Consider the following 5,981-nt stretch of genomic DNA (forward strand, 5'->3'; position numbering starts at 1 on the left):
CTGGCTTTTTTCTCAGAAATTTGACTTTCTCTGAATTTTAACTTTATCTCAGAATTTAGAATCAGTATAAAGGAATTATATACAAGCTCATATTTGTTGCTAAATAGTTACTTGCAAGTCATTTTAGTCTTATTTCAAGTGTGCTAAAATATTTTCACTGAAAACTAGACCAAAATCACTTAGTAATATTTTGTGTTTTTACAGTGTATTAATATTTTAAGAGTATAAATGGATTTTATCAATACATTCTGGCACAGCTGGCCCTTTAAAGACATTTATGATCTTTATGTTTCGCCTTAAATTAAAACAGTTTGGAATCTCGTCATTTTAGGTTGATAAATTCGGGGGTCGCTCAGGGCCCCTACAAACCTAGAGACGGCCCTGCTTCAGTCCTGTGTGTCTGATTCATATGTTCCAAATTAAAAGCTGCTGTTTCTATTTATTATCCTCGCAGGTTAAACAGTTTTATTGTTTTAAGGAAAGCAGCAGGCCCTCATCTGCTGCTGGCTGCCTTCCTACATTCCCTTTTTGTTTGATTTTTGCTTGAGCATACAGTCTTTGGGAATATTGTCTGTGGATTAAAAAAAAAAAGACGGGGCTCAGCTGTTTTTTTTTTTTTCAAACCTATAAAGGGATGATAATTAACCAGCAGTGTGGCCTGGGAATCCATTGTCAGCAAATGCAGAAAATCTGTAGCGAGGAGTCGGAAAACACTCTTTGATCCGTCCGTTTCCGGAAGAAGCCCTGACGAGATACAAGCAGGCTCGGAAAAAAGAATCACCGAATCCCGTCAGTGATGGGAAAAAGGTTGAAAACACGCCACCAAATCCCAGCTAGCGGGTCGTGCGCCCTGTTATCTAATATGATCTAATCTCCGGTTTCCCCTCCCCCGGCAGAGGACACCTGGGCGGAGAGCACAACATGTCAGGGATATTGGATATGTTATGGTGGGGTTTGCTGGAGGTGTCTTCCTCAACTCTCCCTGTGACTCTGATGAGCTGAGGGAGCGTTATTCCCCGGGTGATTCTGGCCGAGATTAACTCTGCTGATTCTGTGTGTCATTTCCCGACGCTCCTGTGTGGGAGTGAGGGAGCTAACCCAGTAATCTCACTCAGGAATTGGTGAGTTTTTCCTGCAAAAACAAAATATCACCAAGAATTTTTGGTCTAATTTGTACTGCAAATGTCTTGGTGCACTCAAAATAAAACAAAAATACATTAGAAGTAACTTTTCAGCAAAATATAGGAGCTTGTTTTGAGTCAATAATTGCTTTAAGGTGACATGTTATGTATCCTTAAGATAGGTATCACGGAAAATTAAAACAAACTCAAAACTTTCCATTTGCATGATTTATCGTTTTCTGTCAAAAACTGGACAATAGTCTTCAATTAGCTCTTTTTGTTTTATTTGTTCTTTCTGTTTTGTTTATTTTAGCAGCAGACAGTTCAAAATGCTTTACATGATAAAAACACAAAAATACAGTCATAAAACCACACTGTAAATCAAGAAACTTTACATTTTGTCAAGTGTTGTCGTTACACATCAAAATATTGGTCAATGTTTCATTTACTATGATTAAAATCAGCTCTAAACTGTTGGGTTTTTAGTCTAGGCTTAAACTCTGTGTCTCGGCTGTTTTTCTGGAACTTTGTTCCATATTTGTGGTGTAGAAGCTGAATCCTGCTTCTCCACAGTTTCAGTGTGAAATGACCATAAAGATTTAAAATGTGTTAATATTTGATATTGTGTTTTTTCATTATTATCCCATTATTACCATTATATTACTTGAAAATGGTCTCAAAACAACAATAGCATTGTTTAGGACAATTTATCATCCAATCAAAAAGTTTTATCCTGACATGTCCTATACAAAACATGTTTACTTTTTTGCACTCAATATTCTAGATAATAAGTGTTTAGTCAGAATGTGCTTTTTTAGGGTCTCTGTCACTTTAAATCTAAATGAGCTGCAGCTGGCCAGCCGAGGTTGCTAGGTGACGGGCGGAATTCCGCTGGGGTTGCTAGGTTACGGAGTGGGGTTTGCTGGGGTCACTAGGTGAGGGGCAGTTGTTGCTGATTTGTGATGTTACACACTGAAGGTTTTTGAAGCGGTTCGTTATCCAGATAAAAAACAGAAACTTATCGCAAAAAGAAAATGTTTGGGCTGTTCTTAGAAGCAGTAGAAACCCAAATGAAAGTACAAAAACGTGCAAAATGACAATTATGCATAATACATCCCCATTATTAACTACAATGGCAGATTATTTCACTTATAAAATGTCGTGTTAAAAGTGAGATAATCTGCCAGAGGAACTAATATTTTTGTTTTAATATTAAAAAATATATTTACTTGAAACAAACTCCTGTATCTTGCTGAAAATGTTCTTGTAATTTAGTTTTACCTTTTTTTTTAATAAAATTAAATCAGATTTTTAATCTTTATTATAAAATAGAAGCTAAAATAATGCATTGAAATGTTATTTGTCATGCAAATGAGAACAGTGTAGTTCTTGTTTGCTAGCATAACTAGCAGAGCGAACTGGACGAGTTTTTGACACTAAAATGACCAAAGGAAAAAAAAAACAAATAAAATTTTAATGAATGAGGCAGAATCTATGCCAATGAATGTAATAATTGTTAAAAATTAATTAAAAATGATGAAAGACATTCTAAAACTTGATGTTTCTTCATATATTTTGTAGCATCCGACTGTTTGGGGGGTCTTGATGTAGAAAAGTTACTAAGATATTTTCAGTAGAAACTAGACAAAATAAGATTTTGTGTTTTTGCAGTGTACATCTTGTTTGCTGATGGATTCCTAAAGGAAAAAAAAAAATAATTTGCCTCTACATTATTTCCCCGTCCTGATGCAACCTTTGGACCTCTGCTTTTTAGATTTTATTGGCCCAACAGATAAAAGGTTTCATTGGCAGTCGTGCTGAAACAAGGATGCAGCAATATCAAAGTCTATCAGATGAACCCAGATTGAAATGCTGCCTCCAATCTCTCCTCTCAATTATCTGCTGAATGGCGCTGGCACCGAGGCTTTTGTGCGCGGATGCCTGCGAACGCAGCAGTCATAGGAGCTCTTTGTAGGCTCAAGGCTGAATGGTGCTAAATGGGTGAAGAACAGGACAATTAAAAGGCAGCTGAGATGGATCAATCCAGCTTTTCTCTCCTATTTTCTGTTTGCTTAAAGAATCGACTGCGAAAAAGACAACCTGAGCATTTTTTTAATGTTGAGGAATAAATAACTGTACGTTTACAGGAAGAACAAAGAAAAATAATGACAATTTCTGGACGACCATTTCTGCTCTCTTTTTTTAGAATATTCAGTGTGGTGCAGGGCAGAAATATTTATTTCACTCGAGCTTTAAAGATGGAAGGAAGAACATTTACAGGAACATGTCGAAACATTAATATATTCTAAAAAAGTTCACTATTTTACTCATTTCAGAAAGTATAATCCATATAGAGTATTGATTTATTGCACAGAATTCTGACTTTTTTTCTTTTTTCTTTTTTTTTTTTTTGAATTTTCACATTTTTTCAAAATTTTAACTTTTTCTCAGAATTTTGACTTTTTTCTCATGATTGTAGCATTTTCCTGGAATTTTGAGTTTTTCCGAAGGATTTTGATTTCTCAGAATTGTGACTTTTTTCTTAGGATTTTAAGATTAAAACCAGAATTTTTACTTTTTCTCTCTGATAATTCTTTTGTCCCCCGAATTCTGACTTCAGTTTCAGATTTGTGACTTTAATCTTAGAATTTGGATTTTGATCTTCTTAGAAAATGTTTTTTCAATGGTTCTACTCTTCTGCAGGATTCAGACGCTGTGGTGATTTAAAATCATCATTACTGAAAACAGAATAATCTGCACCATTGTTGGGATCTTTTCTTTAAACCAGTGGGTAATTTACACTTTTAAACATTTTGAAACCTTTCAGTGAGAAAGCGGATGACAGGTCTGGCTGTATTTCCTGAATAAAAGCGTCTCTTCCTTTCCGTGGATCTAATGAAGTGTTATCTGGCAGGGCGTCTCACATTGTTCCACTATTACACTCTAACAAGTCTGATTTCACCAGACTCCTCTGAGACTTGGTGACTGGGAAGAAAAAAAACTTGGATTGCCTTCTATTTTTGGAGCCTTTCCAAAATGACCTCTAATTTCTCTGTTTCATCAAACCAGAGACGGAGGGACGACTTGGTCTGTGACAAAGAGGAAGAGAAAGTAGGATGTCCAGATGTCAGATAGTTTCTACCAGCTGGTTCTAACTGGGAATTTTAGAAAAAAAAATTTTTACCAAGTATTTTTGTCTAATTTCTACTTCAAATATCTTAATACACTTAAAATGAGAGAAAATTACGTAAAAGTAACTTTTCAGCAAGACATAGGAGCTTCTTTTAAATCAGTAATTCATTAATACTGATTAAAAAAAATACTAATTTTCATGTTTCACTTATAATACAGGAAAAAGGTCTTGTTTAACGTAGTGGTGTCCAAAGTGCGGTCCGGGGGCCATTTGTGGCACTTCAGATTGATATTGTATGGCCCAAAGCTGCAGTTCCAGAATGATACATATTTGTTTATTAACAATTTTATTTCTTTAATTAAGGTAAAATTATTCCGACATAATTTTCTTGGAATGAAAAATGTCAAGTACAACAAAAAGTATCTTTTTAAATTTTTATAATAAGTAGAACTTTGTTTATCCAGAGACTTTTACTGGAAACAAAACAAATCAGCTTTTACTGAATGTATTATCCTTGGATAAAAACAGGAAGCGTTTTGAAAGAAATCCTGTTTTTATCGCTTAGAATAAATTTGTTCAACCAAATCTAAAAGAATTGGAAAAATGAATGCCTTTCATTTAAAACAACAAATGTGAAAAATCCTTTTTAGGTTTTGGAACAAGAAAAAAAAATCCAATTTAAAAGAATTAATAAATCGTCCATCTTTATTTTGTTACAATGAAGAATTAGGGCCAGAAACACAAAGTTACATTATGAAAGTAATGTAATAATACGAGAATAAAATTGTAGTTTAACGAGATAAAATTTGTAATATTATCAGAATAAAGTCGTAACATTGCATGATATTTAAATCGTCCTATTACGAAAACAAAGTCCTAACATTAAGAGAATAAAATTGTAATATCACTTTGTTATTTTTTTCTTAGTGTGGCTCTAATCCTCTGTTATAATTTGCTTTATTTTAGTTTTTTTATTTGTGAGTATTTTTGATTCAACACTTTCATGACTGAAAGGTCAGATACTCCTGAAATAAGTGAAATAATATTTTTATCAGTATTAATGAATCATAATTTAAATACCTTGTAAATTAGTTTTGTCGTCTTTTTCGCCAGAAAACAGATAAAAACTTTTGGTTTTTGGGGGGGAGGTTTTGTGCTGCAGACTGTTTTATTAAAAAGAATCATTGTTGGAAACAGCGTGCCGCCTGAACACAAGGAGGATGGATGTTTTTGTGTCAATAAACAATAGTTTATGTGGAGATAATGCCGTGCAGCTGAGTTATTATTATGGGATGTAGAAGCAGCTGCAGCCGACGGTAACGAGGCGCTCGGCATCGTCCAAGGAGTCAGGTGCAGGAGAAGAGAAATAGGCAGATTAACGGCAAATCAAATCCCGCTCCGAGCTCAGCTGCCGCGCAGGAAGTTCAGAAACGGCTCCTTTCCTGTGATTCAGCGGTTACCCATAATGCAGCGGGGCTCCTTCCTTCCGACTGTGGCAGGAATCAAACGATTATTACTTCAGGAAGCAAACGGAGAAGAGAGAGAGAAGAAAGTTCAGGATGAGAGGATGGAGCTGCTGGGCGGGACCAGAGGTTCTGGTTGGTTCTGGACGGGACCAGAGGTTCTGTTTGGTTCTGTTCTGGACGGGACCAGAGGTTCTGTTTGGTTCTGTTCTGGACGGGACCAGAGGTTCTGTTTGGTTCTGTACGGGACCAGAGGTTCTGTTT

General features: G+C 35.5%; 1 long non-coding RNA gene across 1 annotated transcript in view; it reads left to right on the top strand.

Moving 5' to 3' along the window:
* Positions 1 to 2,824, top strand: part of LOC106947157 (uncharacterized) — a 75,867-nt gene extending 73,043 nt beyond the window's left edge. The window contains exon 3 of the long non-coding RNA XR_001424923.1: positions 2,793 to 2,824. This is a non-coding gene — a long non-coding RNA (uncharacterized LOC106947157). The remainder of the gene's footprint in view (positions 1 to 2,792) is intronic.
* Positions 2,825 to 5,981: the final 3,157 nt, after the last annotated feature.

The sequence above is a fragment of the Poecilia latipinna genome, unplaced genomic scaffold, assembly GCF_001443285.1.
Source record: "Poecilia latipinna isolate Pla-1442-1.1 unplaced genomic scaffold, P_latipinna-1.0 Scaffold226, whole genome shotgun sequence".
In the NCBI taxonomy this organism is placed as follows: domain Eukaryota; kingdom Metazoa; phylum Chordata; class Actinopteri; order Cyprinodontiformes; family Poeciliidae; genus Poecilia; species Poecilia latipinna.